General features: G+C 43.0%; 1 protein-coding gene and 1 long non-coding RNA gene across 2 annotated transcripts in view; one reads left to right on the top strand and one right to left on the bottom strand.

Moving 5' to 3' along the window:
* LOC139270881 (coiled-coil domain-containing protein 102A-like) overlaps window positions 1–26,491 on the top strand; it is a 760,459-nt gene that overhangs the window by 636,600 nt on the left and 97,368 nt on the right. The gene's annotated exons all lie outside the window — the stretch shown is intronic.
* The window catches only part of LOC139270897 (uncharacterized), a 36,388-nt gene continuing 18,460 nt past the window's right edge, over window positions 8,564–26,491 (bottom strand). Inside the window, exons 2-3 of the long non-coding RNA XR_011594876.1 lie at window positions 10,650–10,927; window positions 8,564–9,775 (exon numbers count right to left, since the gene is read on the bottom strand). This is a non-coding gene — a long non-coding RNA (uncharacterized lncRNA). The remainder of the gene's footprint in view (window positions 9,776–10,649; window positions 10,928–26,491) is intronic.

Raw genomic sequence — 26,491 nt, 5'->3', positions numbered from 1 at the left:
AACGAGCCTCCGGGTGGCTGTTCTGAGCGTTGGCTTCAACTCCTTTACCAAGATGGCATCTTAGGCTAAACACGGAGGAAATTGGCATTTAAGCTTAAGACCCTCAGTTGGCCATCTCTTTACCTCTTTAGCAGCTAAAGTATTCGCCGAAAATCATCCCCAAATAGCCTCTGCCTGGGCACTTTTACAACAGAAAATGTGCCAACAAGCTGAACTGGAACAGATTGATAGAAGCTCCTGTGGAGCTGCAAACCCTGCCACAATGACAAATGCAGTGGCTTCTAAATAGCTGCAGTAATTACTTTGGAAAATGCACTTTCGCCGCAATTGCTAACTCCTCGAGAAAAATGACAATGAGCAACGGAAATAAATTTGTAAAATATTAATATTATGTTTTAAAGTCAGAGAGTGCTGTATAAAATATCAGTTACAATATTTGCATTAAATGACAGCGATTGAAAGTAATCATAAAATAGCAGACTAAAATTACATGGATACATAAAATGCTGTAGATAGAATATACATTACATGGATAACTAAAATAAATGCATGACATTGGATATCAAGTGTCTCATTTATCAGGAACTCGAAGGTGCAATTTTCATTTGTGCCAAACAGATTGGCCCTGAAATTCTGGCATCCCCGGGTCCATAAGGAGTGTGTACGGACCTGGGAAGGCATCGGAAAAGCCGATTTTCGCGCGTAATGCACAAGTTTCTGGCTTGACAGATCGCATGCATCTCGGGAATGAGGATATTCCCACGGCAGAGATTGGGCTATTTGCGAATGTCCTTAAAACTCTTGCGCCTGATAAAAGCAGGCGTATTGCCGACTTTTACTAGCATAAGAGTTTAAAAACATATCAAAAACATATTAAAATAACATTTAAAAATACATATTTATGTTAAAAACCCTGCCCACTCAGGTAAATTTATTTTAAACCATAATTAAAACTTTTTTAAAAATCGGCAAATATTTTTTTTTCAAAAACATTTCTATCAACTTTAATTTCTATAGTGTATTTATGTGAGCTTACGAAACTCCTATTACTATGAATGAGAAAATACTTTACCGTGATTGGGTATCCAAGCCCACGTGACTCCTGCGGATGTCCCAACGTGAACACGCTCTGTTGCGCAAGAAGAGGAGGCCTCGAGTCCAGGATCTCTGGCGAGTATTCGACCAAAAGATGAGTGTGCATCTTTTGTCCTATTTTTAATCGAACGCCCGCGGGAAGAAGTAACCGGGATTTCAGGGCCATTGTGATTTACAGAGTACGGCCAGAACGATCACAAGATTGCCGTGAAGTACTCAGGCAGCCCGTTTTAAGTTTAGGCTCATCACGGGGGTCAGCGGGCAGGGCGCTCATGTGGCTTACCCATTGATGCTGCCCAGATCCCCAAGCCATTTTTAGGCCGGAGCCTCATTTACAGGCAGCCGACAGGCTACATAGACCGAACCGTCATTCTGAGGCAGCTCGCCAATCAGAGAGGGCCTGAAATTAGGGATAGTCAGAGCCAAGAGGAGGGGAAGATGATCCAGGGGGCGGGGTGGCGGAGTTGGGTAGGGGTAGTGCAGAGCTGAGCACAGGGCCAACACCATTCCAGCTCCTCCTGGCCTCACAGGAATAAAAGTTCTAAATATCTTTGCTGTGCTTTTTTTCACTGGCCTCTACTGGTCCCCTGAAGGTCCGCTGGTAGGATCGCTCAACGCCAGTGTAGATGGGTGGATTGTTGGCAGCGCACGCTCTGCCCAAAGTGGTAGGTGGGGTCCCGGTTACGCTGCGGAACCTCAATTTGCATTTTGCAAAGTGGCCTACTGCCTGCAACAGGCAGGCACTCCTGAATCCTGCCTTCGATGCTGCCGGTCAGAGCACCAGCCTAATTGGGTGGTGCATGACACCACACCATTTGCAAGCCACCACTGCCCCCATTTACACCAGGTGAACTCCATAATCAGCCCTTATGAATGTACAAGAAATTCAAATAAATTACAGGATTGCACTCATATCATAGGATTACATAGAATGTATGGTACAGAAACAGGCCACTCGGCCCAACCCAGTCCATGACGGCATTTATGCTCCACTTGAGCTTACTCCTGTCTTTCCTCATCTAAATCTATCAGCACAACCCTCTATTCCCTTCTCCCTCATATGATTGACTAGCCTCCACTTAAATGCATCTGTACTATTTGCTTCAACCATTCCTTGTGGTAGCGAGTTCCACATTCTCACCACTTTTTGGTAAAGAATTTTCTTCTGAATTCCCTTTTGGATTTCTTGGTGGCTATCTTATATTTATATATATATTGTGAGTTTAGATTTCTAGAAGAAAGGACATAAGGATGCATTGACTTATCCTATGCTCCCAACAGGCACCCACGCTTGAAAGCAGGGGGCAGAGAAACCATGATGTAACCCTATCTTCGAGCCACAGTCCTTTTGAGTGCAGTTACCAAGTGGGAGCGTGGGGTCTGTGAATATACTCTATACAGCACATCCAGTGCAGTAACACTGGTTCAATATTAAGGAAGCAGTAGCGGAACATTTGGAAAAGCAAATTCAATCAAGCAGAGTCAGCATGATTTTATGAAAGTGAAATCATGTTTGACAAATTTGCTGGAGTTCTTTGTGGATGTAACAAGCAGCGTGGATAAGGGGGAACCAGTCAATGTGGTGTATTTAGATTTCCAGAAAGTATTCGATAAGGTGCCACATAAAAAGTTACTGCACAAGATAAAAGTTCATGGGGATTGGGGTAATATATTAGCACGGATAGAGGATTGGCTAACGAACAGAAAACAGAGAGTCAGGATAAATGGGTCATTATCCGGTTGGCAAACAGTAACTAGTGGCGTGCCACAGGGATCGGTGCTGGGGCCTCAACTATTTACAATCTATATTAATGACTTGGATGAAGGGACCGAGTGTAATGTAGCCAAGTTTACTGATGATACAAAGATGAGTGGGAAAGCAAATTGTGAGGAGGACACAAAAAATCTGCAAAGGGATATAGACAGGCTAAGTGAGTGGACAAAATTTGTCAGATGGAGTATAATGTGGGAAAATGTGAGGTCATCCACTTTGGCAAAAAAATATAAAAGAAAATTATAATTTAAATGGAGAAAAATTGCAAAGTGCTGCAGTACAGAGGGACCTGGGGGTCCTTGTGCATGAAACAAAAAGTTAGTATGCAGATACAGCAAGTAATCAGGAAGGCAAATGGAATGTTGGCCTTTATTGCAAGGGGGATAGAGTATAAAAGCAGGGAATTCCGTATACAACTGTACAGGGTATTGGTAAGGCCACACCTGGATTACTGCGCACAGTTTTGGTCTCCGTATTTAAGGAAGGATATACTTGCATTGGAGGCTGTTCAGAGAAGGTTCACTAGGTTGAGTCTGGAGATGAAGAGGTTGACTTATGAGGATAGGTTGAGTAGGTTGGGCCTATACTCTTTGGAGTTCAGAAGAATGAGAGGTGATCTTATTAAAACATATAAGATAATGAGGGAGCTCGACAAGGTGGATGCAGAGAGGATATTTCCACTGATGGGGGAAACTAAGGGGACATAAGGCCCGAGTTTGGTGAAAGCTAAGTTCCGCCCAAGTACCGTCCAAAGGACCGCTGAGATCCTGATGGTACTTTGGGTGGCAATTCCATGGGAAAATCTGAGAAAGACCGCCCGGCGGCAAAAATAGGACCGATTCTGGGCAGCAGCGGGCAGTAGCTCCCATTCTCGGCGGCAAATGCAATCCTTGGCAAAGTGCCACCGAGGATTGAGTCGGGCCCAGGGAGAGGGGAACTGATCAAATAAAAAATGTTCAAAACTTTAATGAAAAATCCACCAGAAATCCTTCAGGGGGCTCCGTCCACCTAAATCCCTGCAAAAAAAATAAAGAAAAGAAATGGACTAACCATTTCTTGCAGATCTTAATATTTACCATTGAGATAAGACCTGCCTCCATGCGGCAGTCATTTCCCCTGCTGCAGCGGAGGACCGCTCGGACCAAATTGGCAACGCAGCGGGTGGGAGGACTCTTCTGAGTAGCACACCAGCGGATGTCAGCAGACAGTACCCAGTGGTCTTCTCTCCTTGTCAGCGGGAGGACTCCACCAAACTCGCTCGGAGGGGAGACCGCCTAGAAACCAAGGTGACCGCCGAGAAAAGTCGATGGCAATGAACGATAAGTTCACCAATTTCGGGCCCACAGTCTCAGAATAAGGGTCTGCCATTTAAAACTGTGACGAGGAGGAATTCCAGAAGGCGTTTGACAAGGTGCCACATGAAATGTTACTGCACAAGATAAAAATTCACGGGGTTAGGGGTAATATATTAGCATGGATAGAGGATTGGCTAACTAACATAAAACAAAGAGTTGGGATAATTGGGTCATTCTCGGGTTGGCAATCAGTAACTAGCGGGGTGCCGCAGGGATCAGTGCTGGGGCCCCAACTATTTACAATCTATATTAATGACTTGGATGAAGGGACCGAGTGTACCGTAGCCAAGTTTGCTGATGATATAAAGATGGAAGGAAAAGCAATGTGTGAGGAGGGCACAAAAAATCTGCAAAAGGACATAGACAGGCTAAGTGAGTGGGCAAAAAATTGACAGATGCAGTATAATGTTGGAAAGTGTGAGGTCATGCATTTTGGCAGAAAAAAAATCAAAGAGCAAGTTATTATCTAAATGGAGAAAGATTGCAAAGTGCTGCAGTACAGTGGGACCTGGGGGTACTCGTGCATGAAACACAAAAGGTTAGCATGGGGGTCAATGGGATCTTGGCCTTTATTGCAAAGGGGATGGAGTATAAAAGTAGGGAAGTTTTGCTACAGTTATACAGGGTATTGGTGAGGCCACACCTGGAATACTGCGTGTAGTTTTGGTTTCCATATTTAAGAAAGGATCATCATCATCGTCATCATAGGCAGTCCCTCAAAACGAGGGTGACTTGCTTCCACGCCAAAAAAAGGACGAGTTCACAGCCGCTCCATTTATGGCCCCGAACAGCCGTTGATATTCCCTCGCAGGTCGGGGCCACCACGTTGTCCAGGGGCCGCCGCTTGCCGCTCCTTTTATGGTAAGAAAGGATATACTTGCTTTGGAGGCAGTTCATAGAAGGTTCACTTGGTTGATTCCGGAGATGAGGGGGTTGACTTATGAGGAAAGGTTGAGTAGGTTGGGCCTCTACTCATTGGAATTCAGAAGAATGAGAGGTGATCTAATCGAAACGTATAAGATTATGAGGGGGTTTGACAAAGTGGATGCAGAGAGAATGTTTCTACTAATGGGGGAGACTAGAACTAGGGGGCATAATCTTAGAATAAGGGGCCACCCATTTAAAACTGAGATGAGGAGTAATTTCTTCTCTCAGAGTGTTGTAAATTTGTGGAATTCGCTGCCTCAGAGAGCTGTGGGACATTGAATAAATTTAAGACAGAGACAGTTTCTTAACTGATAAGGGAATAAGGGGTTATGGGGAGCAGGCAGGGAAGTGGACCTGAGTCCATGATCGGATCAGCCATGATCATATTAAATGCGGAGCAGGCTCGAGGGGCCCTATGGCCTACTCCTGCTCCTATTTCTTATGTTCTTATGTTCTTATGAATTTCTTCTCTCAGAGGGCTGTATTCTCTGCCCCAGAGAGCTGTGGAGGCTGAGTTATTGAATATATTTAAGGCGGAGATAGACAGATTTTTGAGCGATAAGGGAATAAAGGGTTCTGGGAACGGGCAGGGAAGTGGAGCTGTGCGCAAGATCAGATCAACCATGATTTTATTAAATGACGGAGCTGGCTCGAGTGGCCTAATGGCCTACTCCTGCTCCTATTTCTTATGTTTTATGTTCTTAATGACCAGATAATCTGTTTTAGTAATGTTGATTGTGGGATAAATATTGGCCAGGACACTGGGGATAACTCCACTGCATTTCTTTGAAATATTACCATGGGATCTTTTATGCAAAGCACCATGTGCTTGCCTGGTGTTTGTGTTCTTCCTATGATCATAGACAATGGCCCATCATTTGCGGTCAATGGCGAAGCTGCTGGCCCAGAAGTAAGCTGCTCACAAAATTTTCGCGATCTCTAGCAAAAAGTTTGGCTTTTCCAACGCATAATTGAAAGCAGCACGATTTAATGGAGAACCATGCGAGCTGCTGTGACATCAACAAGCTGTCTGAGCAGCCAATCAAAATGCAGAACTCTCAGAGATAGGGAACCGGGAAGTGAACAAGTTCCTTTGATTCTAACTTTTTTAAAATGTTAGCGAGCAAAATAAAGATTGGGGCTCTCACATGGGGAATAGGTAAACCTGAAGTAAAGATGAACAAACTTTATTTTTAAATGTCATTTTTCTAAAATTTCTTGAAAGATTTTAATTTTTATTAACATGGATAAATTTGACACTCCACAAAATTAAAATTAGTTTTTCAAGGCCATAACCTTTGTTTAGCAGTCAATATGCTGTTAAAATCCTAGTTACATCTAATCCAAAAGGGTCTAACTTTTAAGGGGTATTTAACAGCAGCATTATGCAGAAGAGCCAAAGTTTCTGTCAGTTTCCATAATTTTAGAGATTTAATTGATTGCAGCTCTGTGGGGTGTGGCGGGTTGCTTGGGGGGAGCAGGGGGCGCTCAGCGTAGCCAGTGTCAGAGCAGTGACTGACAGACCGTAACTTCAGCATCTCCGCGTTGGGCTGTGTATGCGCCACATCCTGAAGTTGGGGTCAGTTTCAAAGGCAAAATGACGACGAATGCTACCAGTTCACCGTTATCAGGACCACAAGTTTGGGGCCATTATTTTTCTCAAATAACTGCATTGAAGAGAAGGACTCACATCTGTCCTTTTGTGTTAGCAATTCACCATTATCATTCCAAGTGGGTGACAGATCTTTCTTAGATGTTGTTATGTTTATATTTCTTCTTTCGGTGTCATCCTCATGTCTGATCTTGGGTGGCTATTGCATAATCCTGCACAAATATTGCCTGTCACGTGCTGTTGCTACTGCCAGTTTGATTATTATTCCTGTCCAGTTCCTTATTTTGTGCAAGTACAGACACTCACGGCAGTCTCTGTCAGTTCCTTCCTTCAGCAATCTAAAATTAACTCCAATGCCCGGCTTTCTCCCCGTCGCCTGTATCCTCCTTATCTTTAATTTATCTACAGTTCCCTTAGAAATCACAATAACCTCTGTTTCAACTATTCCCTGTGGGAAAACATTCCATGCTCTCACAACTCTCTGCAGTAAGAAATTTCTTCCACGTTCTTTTAGTAACAATTTTAAATTGGTGATTTCTTGACGAGGATTTCCCAACCGGGAAAACATATCTCTCCCTACTCATTCCATCATAACTTGCAAAACCTGTATCAATTCTCTGCTGCATTCTCTTCTCGTAACAATAGTTTGTCATTCCAGGCATCATCCTGGTGCCTCATTGCTGCCTGCTGTCTATAGTTAAAATGTCCTGTCTATAAGGGTTAGCCAGAACCGCACACAGTGCTCTAACTGTGGCCTTATCATTGCTTTGTACAAATCATCATTACCTTCAAGGCTGGAATGCATTTGGCCATTTTTTATCACACTTTGAAGAAATTATGGGGGGCGAAATTGCTCCGCGCTGGGTTTGCGGCACATAATTTGAATTAATTATTCAATTCCCAGCAGAGATGGGGGGAGTTAGTTTGCAAATTCGGCACTTTGTTTCCCAAATTGGAGAGCTGTGTTGTTGGAGCGCGGCTAGAGAGGGGCGGAAGTGCAATGATGTCACTTAGCACCACGCTGACCATGTCAGCGCGGGGCTGTGATGTCAGCGCGATGTGGATGTGCCGTGTCACGCTGATGTGTCACAACATCTCTCCCCTTCTCTTAAAGGGAACTGCCGCTGCAAACTCTGCAGCCGCTTCCGTGGGAGGGCTTCGGCCAGGCCAGCAACTCGGCAACCAAGAAGGGGTGCCAGGCCTGTTGGCAGCCGCCAAGTTGGCTGACAAAAAAAGATGCCGTCCTCGGAGCAAGGCCCTCTCCTTTAAGAGCAGACAGGGCAATGTCACCACAGCTTTCGGTGGCATCGCCCCACGCCAACCTCGCTCCCGTGGGGCGTAAAGGGGTTTCTGATATCTTCTAGCAGCATCGTGCTGCCTTGTGGGATGAACGTTACAGTTCTGTAGTTTGTGTGTGCTCCTTTACCATCCTTAGCGCTATTGGTGCAAACAGTATCTGTCTGCATTCATCTGACCGTTCCCAACTCTCTAATTGCTTCATTTCCTCCTCTTTTTATCGGTTCGCTTGAGGGTATCAGACACCTGTGGTTTTATGTGCTTCAATGCAGCTTCAGCTTCTGCTTCAATAGGTGGAGCATCCATCGCTAATCTGCAAACTAATAGATTTTCCTGTGTAAGGGGTCAGGTTCACCTCTGATCTACTTGAGCGGTTCGAATTGCTCTCACTCCCTTGGATTCTCGACTCTGGATTTATTTGGGGGGTGTGATAAAGTGCAAAGGATAACTGGTTTGATGCAAAGAACTTTGATTTTATTACAGACAAGAAAAATACAATGTCAAACTTATAATTACTCTAATAAAGAACAATACATTACACATTCAAAGGGGGTTACAGTAAAAATTACACCTCCCACCTCCCAATACCTAATCCTAGCTAGGTTAGACTCCAGGGTAGGCAGGGACTATGCTTACCAATCCTTTCTGGTCAGTTAGCGGTATTTCGCGATTTTGGGGTTCGTTGAATTCTGTAGGTTCTGCTTGCTGCACCCCGAACGTCGGAGAAGACTTCTTACTGCGCAATCTTCAGTTGGGTTGAGTCCGCTGATGCGTAAGGCATGTTTTGGATCTATGGGGTAAGTATCCGGTTTCCTTTGTTAGAAATAGGTTCAAAGTAATGTTTTCACCTGTTGGTAGTCAGTACTTAGATTGTAGAGTGGAAACTTTCGATTCTTCGGTTTCTTTCTGTTGGAGTTTTGTTTCAAGTTTGGTCGATCACGGTGGTTTTTCGGTGGCACCACGTTGGCTGTGGTCGGTTGCTGCCACGATGATGATGTTCTTCCTTCCTTTTTGGACTTCAGGACTTCGAGGCTGGAGAAGTTAGTTTTCAACTGTCGTGTTGGTTTCTCTCCCTTCTTGAAGGCATAGTCGCAGTATGTTATTGAAACAGGGGGCCAGTTATACGGTTTGAGTTGTCCTAATCTTTGCACCAAATCAGTCCAGAGTTCTTTGTTTAAATTTGGCGGACTTGACATTTCTTTGTAATATTTTGGCGGGCTTGTTAAAAGTTAATATGTCTTGTTTGGGTCGCTCTTCTAAATCTGTTTCCTGATGGAAATATTAGCTTGGTAATCGCAATGTCCTTTTGTGTTTGGTTTTTGCATATAGGCTGTAGTGGGCCCTTTGTTCTTATTCATGTTGAAGATGGCTTTTCTCAGTTTAGTTTGATGGCTGGCCACCTCTGAGTTATTGTTGTAATGTAAATGCCTCTTGTGGAGAAGGGTTTTCGAATATTCATTTCTGCAGACAATTCACTTTAGTCCCAACACCCAGACAGTTCCAATAATCAAGCTGGCTCCTGTAGTTCCTTAGGCCCGCCCACAGACTTGAATTTGTCTTGTCAAAGTCCAAAATTCGATTAAAGTTCGTAGTTTCTTCCATTAGGGTTTCAAACTTTCTGGTAGATAGTCCCAAATTAAATTTCCTTTCCAATGAACCCAAACACGGGGCGGGGGTGGGGGGGGGGGGCGGTTTCCGTGAATTTTGATCTTTCACCTGGGATGAAGAATGGGAGAGTTAGTATTCATGTACAGATTCTTGCAGTATTCTCTCCATCTGTTGTTATTGGATTTACTCTCAGTCAAGACTGTGTCCCATCCAATCTTTGTCATGTATTTGTGCCTCAATATTTCTGAGAGTTCTTTTATGATCTGGATAAAAACCTAACAGTTTTCTGAAAGCACATCAATATAATAAATTCAGTTCCTCCTCTAATCATCATCTGCAACTGAATAATATCTCACAGGCTGAATAACTCTTTTTTTAACTTTATATACAAGTTATTTTAACATGATTTCAGACTCAGCAGCATGAAGCCAAAGGAACAGACAGGATCGAATTAGACCTTGCTTAAAACAAACAGGATATTACAGTAATCGCAGTCACACAGATGATTAGCAAATGTGAAAGCATGGCTGGGGAGCATTACTTGAAGCAGACTTATCCTCACAGTCATCTTTTTTTCCTTAAGTTGTTCCTTGCTAATTTGCTCACAGCAATTAATCAATCGCTAGGCTACAACTCCCCTCATTTTAATGACTGTTCTCTGGCCTAGTAATGCACTGACAACTCTGATACTGTAGGTTGGGATGCAGAGGATACTTATCCACTGCACAATAACATTGTCAGCAACCTGTCATTGCAGTTCTTGCACCACCTCATTTAAAGAGATGTTCCAAGTTCTAAACAATTTACATCCATTATATAGAACACTCTTCCAATAAGTGAGTGAGATTTTATTCACCTTGTGTACAGCAACTTTATGTGCTATAACAAGTACAGGAAAATGCTGTTTAGTGCTTCCATCAATTTTATTTTTGTATTTTTCTACCAACGCACAGTCTAACCCTGAATATGGTGATAATTCTACCTTGAAGATGGTGAAGAGGTACCACCATGATAGAGGGCTAGAATTTCCAATGCTTCACCGTTCCATTTCTCGGCGGTATTGGTTGTTTTGGGCGAGAACTGGGTCATCGAAAAATTTTCCAGCTCTGTTCCGCCGACGGTTTCGAATTACCGCTGGGGAGCGGACTGCTGGCGTGCACCATCCATAGATCGCGATTTTTGGCTCAGCAGTGACCCGTAGGTAAGTTGAAAAAAAAATGCCCACAAGAATCAGCGGAGCTGGGCGGTAGGTAAGTAGCCCTGTAAGAAAAAGGTAAGTAATTGGTTTTTTACTCATTATTTTAAAATTCTCTTGTAGTGATTTAAGTGAAAAGGGTCCTGAGAATGTTTTTATGATTTTTTTTTTGATTTTTGAAAAAGTATTTTTAGTGTTTTTCTCCTCCTAGGCCCAACCCGTAGCCTCGGAGTAAATTTATAGCAAATTTATTAATTATCGCCCAGTTTCTTTAAGAACCACCCAATCGGCCCAAGATTCCATTTTTTGCCGAGAATCGGGGTGCAACACCCATTTTTTTTGCTGGGCGTATTTTTTTCTTTTTTGGGGGGAATTTTTCACCAGCGATAATTTGGGGAATCTTAGCGTTATTTTGGGCGGCAATTGGGCACTGGCGGATTGTTTAGAAATTCTAGCCCAGAGTTCTTAATTTGCATCAAGACCAAAATGTATCAACCTTGACATCGAGTGGGCCAGGAGTTAACCGCAGCCAATTTGCCCTTTTTTCCCCAATTTTGTTGGTCCACCTTGCATAACAGCAAGCTGCAAATAATAACCACTTAAACATTATGAACCCTGTGTTCATGCTTCAGAATTTAGCAGAATGAGAGGTGATCTCATTGAAACATACAAGATTCTGAGGGGTACTGACAGGGTAGATGCTGAGAAATTGTTTCCTCTGGCTGGAGAGTCTAGAACTAGAGATTATAGTCTCAGGATAAGGGATCGGCCATTTAGAGGGTGGTGAATCTTTGGAATTCTCTTCCCCAAAGAGCTGTGGATGCTCATTCAATGAGTATATTCAAGGCTGAGATAGATGTTTGGACTCAAGGGATATGAAGATAGGGCAAGAAAGTGGAGTTGAGGTCGAAGATCAGCCATGATCTTGTTGAATGATGGAGCAGGCTCGAGGGGCCAGATGGCCTACTCCTGCTCCTAATTCTTATGTTCTTATGTTCTGCTTGTGTGATGCTCATAACAGTCTGTGGCACCATGGGATAAATATTTAAATCTTAATTTAAATATTCATTATATCCATTATATATTAAAAATACTGAGTGGGTCTCAACATTCTAACTCGAGATACACTCAAAACTCCTAAGTCAAGCTTTGTCCATTGGAAAACCCATTTTAAAAGAGACAACATGCATCAACATTACCTGTTATGCCTGTAGGTGGCACTGTGGTTGACATTTATAATGATAAAATGCCTATCACATAACATTAGCTCCAATCACAGCACTGCCACTATATTTTCATTCTTGTGTGTGTAACCAGTGAGTGGCACTGCAGAATAAATGGTTATATAGAAAAGTCTTCCTTCTAGGCTTTTGGGATGGACCCTCTGAAAACCTATATCTGTCCTGGAATGGAGAGAAGAGTTAGCTGCTAGACTGTAAGCTAACCTTCAGGTAATCCTCCCACCCGTAAGAAAGTGTGGACCCCTCACCTGGTGCCTTTCTCCCATTTGCTCATTACCCCTCCGCTCATTACCCCTTCCCTCCACACCCCTCCGCTCATTACCCCTTCCACTGTTTTTGGTGCAGGGCTGTAACTACGCCCCCCACTCCACGAGAAATGCTGCGCCAGGCTCCGGGACACACAGCAGAGTGGCCAGAATCATGAGTACGTTTTTTGGCGCCGTTTTGAGCGCACAAAGTCAGCGCGTCTTGGGTGGGTGTGCTGGAAAAAGGATTTGGGGAAATTTGGGCCCATAATCTTCTGTGTGTTACATTTAAACACATGAACAAAGTCACAGTGTGCATGACTTTCCCCATGGGATAAATGTAGCACATGGAAGAATTATTAGCCATAATTATTTTGAAGGGGTTACAGAGAGTTCCCTCTATTTAAGTGTCAGCTGTGGTTCAGTGGGTAGCACACTCACCTCTGAGTTAGAAGGTTGTGGGTTCAAGCTTCACTCCAGGCACATAAATCTAAACTGACATTCCAGTGCAATGCTAACGCTGCCCTCTTGTAAAAGAACCCATGGCACAATTTTGAAGAAGAGCAGGAGAGTTAACCCCAGTCTCCTGGCCAATATTTATCCCTCAATCAATGTAACAAAAAACCCCAGATTATCTGGTCATTATCACATTGCTGTTTGTGAGAGCTTGCTGTGCATAAATTGGCTGCTGTGTTTCCTACATTTCAACTGTGACTGCACTCCAAAAATACTTCATTGGCTGTAAAGCGCTTTGAGACATCTTGTGGTCATGAAAGGTGTCATATAAATGCAAGTCTTCCTTTTTCTTCACAGATTGATATCCCACCATTATTAGATCACATGGAAATATTGGAGTGCCAAGTCACAATTATATTGTCTCTTTATTTTATTAATATTACTCTGGCCATTGCTTTTCTGAAATGCTTTTCTTGTTTTTCCTAAGCTACAAAAAAAGCTGTCTTACATGTACTTCACCCTCTGCCTCCTCATCCTATTGAAGTCAAAACTCATCGCAGTCTTCTACTATCACTCTGTCTTTCCCCAAAACTCAACATTATGGAACTCCTTCCCTCTCCCAGAGTTCACTTCTTCCTACAATCCACAGGATATTAATGGCCAACCTTGGTATCATCCAGTCACTGCTTCTTGATTTACCTATTTTTTTTAACTCTTTGCAACCTTGGTGGTGTCGTGCATGCTGAATCTTTAACCATAATTCCTAAGTTTTAAAAAAAGTGTTTCCATTGGGTACTTTTTCTTTTGCAGGATACCCATCTCTTTTATTTTGTTGTTACAAAATATTGTTTTTATTAACTCTAATTTTAAAACAAAGCCCAGTCACCTTTAGTTGACTGTTTATATCAATATTCCTATTTATTTCAATTGGTCAGAGGCAACACTATGACAGATAACAGTAAGTGCCATTGAATGTGCCAATATCACAAGCACATCTGAGCTTAGCAAGTCTCCTGTATGCATGAGGGTCATGGTTATTCAGCCTGCTTCACAGTTGTGTTGCCCAACACATTTAAACTAACTAGTTAATAGTTGAACAATTATTGAGACTGACAAGCCCGGGTCCCTCACAGCAGCAAAATTTCCATTCTATCTCTGGCTGCATAATCGTTACACGCCACTGGCATTGAATGCTATTCCCTGTGGCTATGACTGCCAGTCACATGTCCCAGCAACAACATTTTTCTTGATATTTCTGTTCCTGCTCGAACACAATTCCGCTGAGTTTGATTTAATTGGGGCACACACAGTGCTGGACCTCAGCTGGTCTGTCAGAAAAATTACACCAGATCTTTTCGATGCCGTAAGTTCTCCAAAAGTTTACATCTTTAACTAACTTTGAAAGCACTGAAGATCACTATTCTGGACACGCAATGTTATTTTTGGGTAGTTTTTCAGAAGTTATTCGACCTTAGTTTTAGAATCTCAAGACTTGATTAATGAGAGTCCATGTCAGATTGATTTTTCTGCCATTTTCAGTGACTAAAAGTGTCAACGGTCACCTATGATTGCACAATAAAAACAACATGGCTGACTGCCTTCCCGATTCACAGTAGCTTGACTTTGAGCCAGTTTGGTTGGGTTTCAGTTATATATTCTTGCCTCTGCTCTTAATCCTCATCCATTGGTTCATTGATTTGAGTTTTGCTTTTAAATAAATTGTATAAAAACAGTGCTTCGAATGCTTTGCTTTTCAACAGATTCTTTGAAATCACGTACTTCAATTGCACATTTTCCCAGTCTTGATAAAGTTCACAGTCTTCTTGGAGGTATTTACTGCGAGCTGAGTTATGTGGAAGTCTTACTTTTGAAGTTGTTTTATTTAGAGTGGAGGAAACAGCATGTGTGTTCCAGTGAGCAGAAGGAACAGTGGACGATGAGGTCTGTCTATTACAAGAGAGCCTGCTGGAAGTTGAAGGGTGCCGGCTGATAAGGCAAATAATTTGGAAGCTGCTGAGTTAACCAGAGAAGCAACGTAAATGATAAACAGGAAATAAATTTATTTTACAATCACAGGACAATTTGGCTTGCATATTTATAATAGCTTACTGATTTTTGTATTGATTTGTATCACATAAATGCTTGGTATATTTACTTTCCCCTTGCCAGTCAGTGCAGTTGGGTCAATTTTTTCCCAAGAATTTATCCTTTAATACTTTTACAATATAAATAGCTAACTTCAGCAAGATCAATGCAATTTCCGACATTAAGCATCTGCAGTAATCAAATTTGAATCATTTCTTCATAATGTACACAAATCCCTTGAGCTCAGTTGTTGTGTAAAAGCAGTTACGTGCTCTTCTTCCCACTTCCCGTAACTTTCTGCTTTTCCCAACCTGGTTGCTTGTGTATGAGAAGGTGCTGAGACCCAACTGGTCATGATCAATTTAGAGAGTACCTGTTTCTTATGGAATCAAGAATCAGGAATCAGATACCAAGGGCTAAATACTGCAGAATCTCCAGAGGGGTATAGAAAGTGCAGGGGTGAAATTAAAAAGGATATTAGAAAAGCAAAGAGAGAGCATGAAAAATTCTTGCCAAGTAAAATCAAGGAAAACCCAAAGATATTTTATAAATATATTAAGAGCAACAGGATAACTAAAGAAAGGGTAGGGCCTATTAAAGACCATGAGGGTAATCTGTGTGTGGAGGCGGGAGATGTGGGTATGGTTTTTAATGAATACTTGTGGCTGTTTTCACAAAAGAGAGGGGCAATGCAGACACTGCTATTGAGGAGGAGGAGTGTGAAATATTAGATGAAATAAACATAGTGAGAGAGAAGGTATTAAGGGGTTTAGCAGCTTTGAAAGTGGATAAATACCCAGGCCTGGATGAAATGTACCCCAGGCTGTTAAGCAAAGCAAAAGAGGAAATAGCAGAGGCACTGACCATCATTTTCCAATCCTCTCTGGCTTCAGTTGTGGTGCCAGAGGACTGGAGGACTGCTAATGTAGTTCCTTTGTTTAAGAAGGGAGAAAGGGACACACCGAGTAATTACAGGCCAGTCAGCCTAACCTCGGCGGTGGGAAAATTATTGGAAAAAATTCTGAAGGACAGGATAAATCTTCATTTAGAAAGGCATGGATTAATCAGTGATAGTCAGCACAGATTTGTTAAGGGAAGGTCGTGTCTGACTAACTTGATTGAATTTTTTTCGAGGAGGTAACCAGGAGGGTGGATGAGGGCAGTGCGTATGTTGTAGTGTATATGGATTTTAGCAAGGCTTTTGATAAGGTTTCACATGGCAGACTGATCACGAAAGTAAAAGCCCATAGGATCCAGGGCAAAGTTTCAAGTTGAATCCAAAATTGGCTCAAAGGCAGGAAGCAGAGGGTAATGGTCAATGGGTGTTTTTGTGACTAGAAGACTGTTTCCAGTGGGATTCCGCAGGGCTCAGTACTGGGTCACTTGCTTTTTGTAGTATACATCACTGATTTAGACTTGAATGGAGGGAGTAAAATTAAGAAGTTTGCAGATGACACTAAAATTGGCTGTGTGGTTGATAATGAAGAAGAAAGCTGTAGACTGAAGGAAGCTATCAATCAACTGGTCAGGTGGGCAGAACAATAGCAAATGGAATTTAATCCAGAGAAATGCGAGGTAATGCATTTGGGGAGGGCTAACAAGGAAAGGGAAGACACATTAAATGGTAGGACATTAAGAAGTGTAGAGGAACAAAGGGACCTGGGAGTGCATGTACACAGATCCCTGAAGGTAGCAGGCTCGGTAGATAAGGTGGTTAGGAAGGCATAAGGAATGCTTGCCTTTATTAGCCGAGGCATAGAATACAAGAGCAGTGGGGTTATGCTTGACCTGTATAAAACACTCGTTAGCCCACAGCTAGAGTACTGCATGCAGTTCTGGTCACCACATTACAGGAAGGGTGTGATTGCACTGGAAGGGGTACAGAGGAGATTTACGAGAATGTTGCCAGGAGTGGAGAATCTTAGCTATGAGGACAGATTGGATAGACTGGGTTTGTTATCCTTGGAACAGAGGAGGCTGAGGGGAGATCTCATTGAGGCGTATAAAATTATGAGGGGCCTAGATATAGTGGATAGAAAGGGCCTATTTCCCTTAGCAGAGTGGTCAACAACCAGGGGGCATAAATTTAAAGTAATTGGTAGAAGGTTTAGAGGGGATTTGAGGGGAAATTTCTTCACCCAGAGGGTTGTGGCAGTCTGGAACTCACTGCCTGAAAGAGTGGTAGAGGAAGAAACCCTCACCACTTGGATGTGTACTTGAAGTGCTGTAACTTGCAGGGCTTCGTACCAAGAGCTGGAAAGTGGGATTAGGTAGGATTATCATAGGCAGTCCCTCGAAATCGAGGAAGACTTGTTTCCACTCTAAAAATGAGTTCTCAGGTGACTGTACAGTCCAATATGGGAATTACAGTCCCTGCCACAGGTGGGACAGACAGTCGTTGACGGAAAGGGTGGGTGGGGAGTCTGGTTTGCCGCACACTCCTTCCACTGCCTGCACTTGTTTTCTGCATGCTCTCGGCGACGAGACTTGAGGTGCTCAGGGCAGGATAGCCTCTTGTTGCACGATGGGCCGAAATGGCTTCCTTCCGTGCTGTAAATTTCTATGATTCTAAGAAACTAATTGAAGAACTAATGGGATGTGAAATTAGTGGCGATTTTAAAAGGGCAATAGTGGAGTTAAAATGGAGGGCCTGGACACTGCCTTGTACCAGCTCTGCTGGCATTTTTAATGGCACCATCCATTGGGCAGCCAAGACATCTGCCTAATCAGGCGCGAGCTTCATTAATTTATGCAAATAGAGGACCCGAATGCCATTTTAAGCACATAAGAACATAAGAAGTAGGAGCTGGAGTAGGCCATTTGGCCCTTCGAGCCTGCTCCACCATTCAACAAGATAATGGCTGATTTTCTACCTCAGTTCCATCTTCCTGCACTATCCCCATATCCCTCAATTTATTTAGTTCCCAAAAATGTATCGGCCTCTGTCTTGAATATATTCAACGACTGAGCATCCACAGCCCTCTGGGGTTGAGAATTCCAAAGATTCACAACCCTTAGAGTGAAGACAGTTCTCCGCATCTCAGTCCTAAATGGTCGACCCCATATTCTGAGACTGTGACCCCATGTTCTAGATTCCCTAGCCAGGGGAAACCTTTTCTCAGCATTACCTCTGTCAAGCCTCTTAAGAATTTTATATGTTTCAATTCGATCACCTCTCATTCTTCTAAACTCTGCCTATTGGGCAGAGCATCCATAATGGACACCCCACTCAGCAAACCTTGGCGGTACAGTAAAAGAGTAAGTGCTAAAACTATTTTTGTGGGTCCAGGAGGAACAGGAGCATGCACCTAAACCCAGAACTTGCGATCTGTCAAGAATCCTCTAGACTGATCGCACGCATCCGGAAGTAAAGGGACTCAGCAGCTGGAGAGTTGGGATATTTACCTAACTTCTGTCCAGTGAATGCCCGTGAAATTCGTAAGACTTTTAAAGGACAGAAAAATATTTTTTTTCAATAATTTAAACATTTAAAAACCTGTGAAATAAGATTACGTTTATTTTTAGACCTTTTAAAATATGTAAATTTATTTTTCAAAAAAATTCACTATTTGTTTTAAATAATGAATTAAATTTTATTTTCATTAACATTAAATGTAATGTTTTTTACAAATTTATTTTAAGTGTTTGTGTGGTTTTTGGGGTGTTCAAATTCATACTTATAGTGACTCCGTACATACGGAACTCACCACAAATATGAATGGAAGTACCCCTACTTTGATTGCTTGGGCCGGCCCACATGATCCCAGGGACACGTGTGAAGCGCCTAGGTCCCTGCGATACGTGGGCCTCTACGCAGGCTTTCGCATCGACACCCAGGACCGCAAGTCTCCGAACCTCTCAGACCACCAGGCAAGTTGGTAGATATTTTTCAGATCGGAGGCAACTGCCCGCAGGAAGCCTCCGACCGCAATTTCTGCACCAATGTGGGGCCGCTGTTGCCTTAGGTTTCTACCCTCCCCTCCATGATTGTAATTTCCCCCCCACCCCCCCCAACAAACCTATCTTTTATACAGTTGGGTCGGTCTCTGGGCCACCCGAAATTGCAGTGAACTGGAGCAAGCGAGCTGCATTAGCATGCTTGTTTGCTGCCCGCATCCTGTAACATATATGTAAATGTTGCCGAGCCTTTGAAATGGACCAGGCCATATTTCCTCGCTCCATTGGTCAGCTGCCCAATATTTAAAACCTACCCCTCATCTCTTCACATTCTTGTTTGTGCTGATGGTAGAGCCCTTTCTCCAAACTACTCACTTTGATTCCCAAAAACATCTGTTTCACTGCCTCATCTTTTCATGTGTTAATCAAATGTAACAATGATATCCCTATTCAGCAGTGCACTATCCTCTCTGAGTATTAAGTAAATTGAAATGGGCCCTGATTTTTTTTCTATCTCAAACCATACATGGTCTGCCTCCTGCTGGAACCCATTTTATTCTTTGCTTATGCCATTTTCCTTCCTATATGCACTCCAGAACACATTTTTCCTTAAAATGTGATGATCCCTGTAGAGACACAGGTGGTAATTTCCACCTTCACCACCTAGGAAGTGGCAGAGCTGATCATGCCCCGCTCCATTATAGAACCTGTCCAATTTTCAATGGGGGGGGGAACAACGACGATGTTTTGGGCATAGATCCTTCATCAAATCAGTCCTGATAAAGGGTCTATTTTAACTCGTCTTCAGGGCCATAGGTTACTGGTGACTGAATAAATCAAATTCCTTTTCTAATACATGAGGCAAAAAACACTGGTGAGAGTACTATATAGGCCCCATAACAGTAGCTATACCGTTGGACAGAATATTAATCAAGAAATAGTAGGAGCTTGTAACAAAGGTAATGCAATAATTGTGGGGGACTTTAATCTTCACATAGACTGGACAAATCAAATTGCCAAAGGTAGACTGCAGGACGAGTTCATGGAATGCATTCAGGACTGTTTCCTAGAAAAATATATCATGGAACCAACCAGGGAACAGGCTATTTTAGATTCTTGTATTGTGTAATGAGACAGAGTTAATTAGCAATCTCGCAGTAAAGGATCCTCTGGGGCAGAGTGATCATAATATGATAGAATTTCACATTATGTTTGAGAGTGACTTGCCCAAGTCTGAAATAGAGTTTTCAACTTAAATAAAGCCAATTACATAGGTATGAAGGGTGAGTTGGCTAAGGTAGATTGGAAAAATAGATTAAAAGGTATGGCAGTAGGTAAGCAGTGACTCGCATTTAAAGAAATATTTCATAATTTTCAACATTTCATTGAGAAACAAAAACTACATAAGAAAAGTGATCCATCCCTGGCTAACTAAAGAAGTTAAGGATAGCATTAGATTGAAAGAAGAAGCTTATGATGTTGCGAAGGATAGTAGTAAGCCTAAGGATTGGGAAAAATTCAGAAACCAGCAAAGGATGCCCAAAAGAATGATAGAAAGGGAAAAAATAGGCTATGAGTGAAAACTAGCAAGAAATATAAAACAGATTGTAAGAGCTTCTCGAAGTTTGTAAAAAGGAAGAGAGCAGCAAAAGTTAACATTGGTCCTTTAGAGGCTGAGGCAGGAGAAATTATTATGGGGAATAAGGAAATGGCAGAATCGTTAAACACATATTTTGTATCTGTTTTCACAGTAGAAGATGCAAAAAGCATATCTCAAATGCTGGGGAACCAAGGGTCCAACAAGGGTGAGGAACTTAATGTAATTAAGTAGAGAAAAAGTACTAGTGAAACTAATGGGACTAAAAACCGACAGATCCTCTGGACCTGACGGCCTACATTCTAGGGTTCTTAAAGAGGTGGCTGCAGAGATAGTGGATGCATTAGTTTTGATCTTTCAAAATTCCCTGGATTCTAGAACGGTCCCAGCGGAAGGTAGCAAATGTAACACCGCTATTCAAGAAAGGAGGGAGAGAGAAAACAAGGAACAACAGGTCAGTTAGCCTGACATCAGTCATCGGAAAAATGCTGGAGTCCATTGTTAAGGAAATGGTATCAGGGCACTTAGAAAATCATAACATGATTAGGCAGAGTCAACATGATTTTATGAAAGGGAAATCGTGTTTGACAAATTTATTAGAGTTTTTTGAGGATATAACTATCAGTAGATAAAGGGGAATGAGTGGATGTAGTATATTAGGATTTCCAAAAGGCATTCGATAAGGTGCCACATAAAAGGTTATTACACAAGTTAAGGGATCATGGGATTGGAGATAATGTATTACCATGGATAGAGGATTGGTTAACGGACAGAAAAAAAAGAATAGGGATAAAAGGGTCTTTTTCAGGTTGGCAGGCTGTAACTAGTGGGGTGCCGCAAGGATCAGTGCTTGGGCCTCAGCTATTCACAATCTATATTAATGACGTTGAGGTCGATGATCAGCCATGATCTTATTGAATGGCAGAGCAGGCTCGAGGGGCCATATGGCCGACTCCTGCTCCTATTTCTTATGTTCTTATGTAATTTCCACCATCACCACCTGGAAAGTGGCAGAGCAGATCATGCACTCCTCCATTATAGAACCTGCCCAATTTTCAATGGCGGGGGGGGATATTTTGAGCATAGACCCTTCATCAGATCAGTCCTGATAAAGAGTCTTCGGGTTTCTGAGATTTGTATTGGTGATTTTAGAATTGCATTGTGTAATCCATTTATTTTTCCACATAAAATACAAACCATTGGTCTTGCCTGTCTGTTCTCGTTTCAGATGCTAATGCACCTGCTGTGCGCTTTCAGCGTTTCATGCTTTACATAGTTCCGAAAATATATATTTTTTAATGCTCAGTTTTCTCTACCAATCCTTTCCCCTTGACTGCCAGGGGAGAAATTGGTCTCCTTTGCGCTTCCAGTTAGCGCCTCCGGAGGAGTGATAACAGAATGCTACCGACTCTGAAACCAGGCGCGGCGAGAGTACCGACACTCGCGAACTTGCCATGGAGATTTGCGGCGGTGGTAACCCTAACACCATAATCTCCTGCGACTCGGAGATCATAATGTCATGCAGTGCGCAGCACCCCAATACCGCCCCAAATGCGAGCTTTGGTTCCGTCCCCTGCTGCATCGCTGGGTGTCAACACCGGCAGTTGCAGGAGCTGTTGTTAGGTAGGCCGGCCGCTTGGGGAGCGGTATTTAATGGTAATGCCACTTAAGGAAGTGAAAGATTTGTATTGAGCCCTCAAGTCAGGTTTTGTTATGCCACGATTGATCAGCCATGCATCTGTTAGAGTGCCTGGGGCTGATCATCACGGATCGCAGGTGTCATCGGTGAGCAGGGGATTAGACTTATTGCAGAGCCTGCAGCAATGCCCTTCCCTATAAGGGAGGGAAGGAGCCTGCGATCCCGGTAGCACTGCACTGGACATTGTGATGCGCTCTGCTGCTACCGCCCCTCTAGTCTGGTTTAGCACTCCACTACCCTCCTGGAGCGCGAAACTGGAAGTTCGCATCGGCTTCACTTGCATAGCGCCCGACGATATTTCTACGATCCTGCAAAAGTTATCGCCCCAAGTGGGACACTACACAATTTCTAGTCACGTACCTTAACAGAGCTACAGTTCAATCAGTGCCAATCATTACCTGGTATCTTGACAAATGGTCATTATTCATGTGTGAGCCATGGCAGTGACTATGAGGATGTTACAGCTTAGCCCAATTCTGTCACATGTGACTTATTTCCAGCAGGGCTCACTACATGGTGATCACGAGTAGGAATACCGGCCATTTGTTTCCTCCCTAACCTAGAGGCACTGTGGCTCATTAAAGCAACCCTATTGTCATCTGGAATGAGGCCAACTAACTTGGCATAGGTTGGGGATTGAACTGAACTGTTCATTGGATAAACCGGCAGAGCCATGGGGGAACTCTCATCTATAATTAAAGAAAACATTATTTAGTGTTCTACCATCTGAATTTCCTTTCTTGGAATTGGAAACCATGTGCAGACTGTGCAAAATATTAAAATCACATTATGCTGGTTATGGCTGTGTATTTTCTGCTGCTGTTGCATTTATATATTGTGTATTTTCTGAGGAAAATTGAAAAAAGCTATGGGTGCGCACTCATTTGCCAGAAGCAGTAATCCCTTCTTGTTCTCTATAAAACTGTCTGGGAACTATACAATATGCATCTTATAAAAGAGATTTAAAAAATATATATTTGCATAACATTGTGCGTTATATTAGAAGTGATGGTACATTAAAGCATGGGTACCCAAGCTTTTGTTGTCATGACTGGATATAAAGTTTAAATTCATGTGCAGTAATATTCACATATCTCAAGTTGCTAACACTAACAGATGCTAGTGTTCTGGTTTAGGATTTATTCACTGAGACAACAGTGCAATAAACAGCCCTTTCCAAACTTCCAGACTCACAATTCTAAGAGGACAATCCAACAGATAAGAAATGTAAGTGCAGTTCCCTGGGCTTCAAGCTACAGATTGCTGTGGATCATGGGCCATAGGTTTGTCACCCCTGTAGTAGAGTGTTCTAACAAGGAGCTATAACTCTTGGAAACATTTGCAATATTGGGGACAAACATTCAGAAAATTCTATCATACTAGTAAATATTTGGTAATCAATACAATCAGGACTCAGCTTTATTTCTTTAGGTGAGTCTTGATTTATTAGCATAATCAGTATGAACACACGGAGATCGGTATAAAGATCTTAATAACAGAACATAAGAACATAAGAAACACGAATTCCCACATTGGCTTTCCCATCACCTCAGCTCAGTGGGATCCCAGTACTGCACTTTAGGGTTAACGTCACCCTCCTATGGCATTGCACATAAGAACATACGAACATAAGAATTAGGAGCAGAAGTAGGTCATTTGGCCCTTCAAGCCTGCTCCACCATTCAATAAGATCATGGATGATCTTCTACCTCAACTCCACTTTCCTGCACTATCCCCATTTCTCTTGATTCCCTTAATATCAAAAAATCTATCGATCTCTGTCTTGAATATCTTCAACAACTCAGCATCCACAGCCCTATGGGGTAGAGAATTCCAAAGATTCACCACCCTCAGAGTGAAGAAATCTCTCCTCATCTCAGTCCTAAATGGCCGAAGCCTTATTCTGAGACTGTGACCCCTGGTTGTAGACTCCCCAGCCAGGGGAAACATTCGCCCTGCATCTACCCATCAAGCCCTGTAAGAATTTACGCGTGAATAATAAATGAAGAAAGAAAAAAAGACTTGTATTTATATAGCGCCTTTCATGACCGCCGAGCATCCCAAAGCGCTTTACAGCCAATGAAGTACTGTTTGGAGTGTAGTCAGTGTTGTAATGTAGGAAATGCAGCAGCCAATTTGTGCATAGCAAACTTCCAAAAACAGCAATGTGATAATGACCAGATAATCTATTTCTGTTATGGTGATCGAAGGATAAATATTGGCCAGGACAACTCCCCTGCTCTTCTTCAAAATAGTGCCATGGGATTTTTTGCGTCCACCTGAGAGAGCAGACAAGGCCTTGGTTTAATGTCTCATCTGAAAGCTGGCACCTCTGACAGTGCAGCACTCCCTCAGTACTGCACTGGATGCAGGCATTCCTTTAGGAAGAAAGTCCATATTACTTTATTTTGCAATTTAATATCAAAGATGGACCTGTAAATCTTACATGAAGTTTATTAAGGCTACAGTTCCCAATCAGCACCCATTTTCTGAGCCTCATATCAAAGCAGAAATCTACTTAATAAAGTATATCACTGGTATGAGTGCCTAGATCTAGTTTCTTGGTCATTCCCATTCAATTTGGCAATATAGGGTCATAAACTGCTGTAGCGTGAATCTAATGACATCTGCCATTAGTTAAACTTGCCCCTGCACCCTTCAGCTCAAAGTTGCTGAAAGTGCGAACTGATAACGGCGCAGCGAGGGAACCAGGGCATATGGACCTGAGTGAACAGGGCAACCAACAGGATATCTCCTTAACTAATCAGATTTAAGGATTGGGAAATAAACACAGGAAGGACGGAGAAGGAGGGTGAATTAAAGGAGGTAAATGCAATGTCAAATCAGAGAGAGAAATAAAGGGCCCAAGTTTCCACAGGCTAAAAAACGGGCGCCCCTCCGAGCTGGGCGCCCATTTTTCATGCCTAAAACGGCGTCAGAAAAAAAACACGCTATTCTCGAGCGCTCTGCAGCTCCTTGTCTGTTTGGCGCGGCGCCCAGGGGGGGCGGAGCCTACACTCGCGCGATTTTGTAAGTGGGAGGGGGCGGGTACTATTTAAATTAGTTTTTTCCTGCCGGCAACGCTGCGCGTGCGCGTTGGAGCGTTCGCGTATGCTCAGTGTGAAAAAAAACGTTGGCACTCAGCCATTTTTATAGTTCTTTGTAGCTGTTTAATTTTTGAACATTTTTTAATAAAACCACATTGCCATCAGCACATCAACACTGAGGCTTCCCTTCTCACTGTCTCCTTCCCCTCCCTCCCCTCCGCGGCAACAAGCCGCTGTCTCCTTCCCCTCCCTCCCCTCCGTGGCAACAAGCCTCTGTCTCCTTCCCCTCCCTCCCCTCCGTGGCAACAAGCCTCTGTCTCCTTCCCCTCCCTCCCCTCCGTGGCAATAAGCCGCTGTCTCCTTCCCCTCCCTCCACGGCAACAAGCCGCTGTCTCCTTCCCCTCCCTCCCCTGCACGGCAACAAGCCGCTGTCTCCTTCCCCTCCCTCCCCTGCACGGCAACAAGCCGTTGTCTCCTTCCCCTCCCTCCCCTGCACGGCAACAAGCCGCTGTCTCCTTCCCCTCCCTCCCCTCCGCGGCAACAAAAGCAAAATTCAGTCAGGCAGAGTCAGCATGGATTTATGAAGGGGAAGTCATGTTTGACAAATTTGCTAGAGTTCTTTGAGGATGTAACAAACAGGGTGGATAAATGGGAACCAGTGGATGTGGTGTATTTGGACTTCCAGAAGGCATTTGACAAGGTGCCACATAAAAGGTTACTGCACAAGATAAAAGTTCACGGGGTTGGTGGTAATGTATTAGTATGGATAGAGGATTGGCTAACTAACAGAAAACAGAGAGTTGAGATAAATGGTTCATTCTCTGGTTGGCAACCAGTAACTAGTGGGATGCAGCAGGAATCAATGCTGGGACCCCAACTATTTGCAATCTATATTAATGACTTGGAAGAAGGGACTGAGTGTAACGTAGCCAAGTTTGCTGATGATACAAAGATGGGAGGAAAAGCAATGTGTAAGGAGGACACAAAAAATCTGCAAAAGGACATAGACAGGCTAAGTGAGTGGGAAAAAAATTGGCAGATGCAGTATAATGTTGGAATGTGTGAGGTCATGCACTTTGGCAGAAAAAAAAATCAAAGAGCAAGTTATTATTTAAATGGAGAAAGATTGCAAAGTGCCGCAGTACAGCGGGGCCTGGGGGTACTTGTGCATGAAACCCAAAAGGATAGTATGCAGGTACAGCAAGTGATCAGGAAGGCCTTTATTGCAAAGGGGATGGAGTATAAAAGCAGGGAAGTCTTGCTACAGCTATATCAGGTATTGGTGAGGCCACACCTGGAATACTGCATGCAGTTTTGGTTTCCATATTTACGAAAGGATATACTTGCTTTGAAGGCAGTTCA

The sequence above is a fragment of the Pristiophorus japonicus genome, chromosome 1, assembly GCF_044704955.1.
Source record: "Pristiophorus japonicus isolate sPriJap1 chromosome 1, sPriJap1.hap1, whole genome shotgun sequence".
Taxonomy (NCBI): domain Eukaryota; kingdom Metazoa; phylum Chordata; class Chondrichthyes; family Pristiophoridae; genus Pristiophorus; species Pristiophorus japonicus.
Note: the sequence above shows the minus strand (reverse complement) of the source record. Positions and strands in the feature narration are given on the sequence as shown.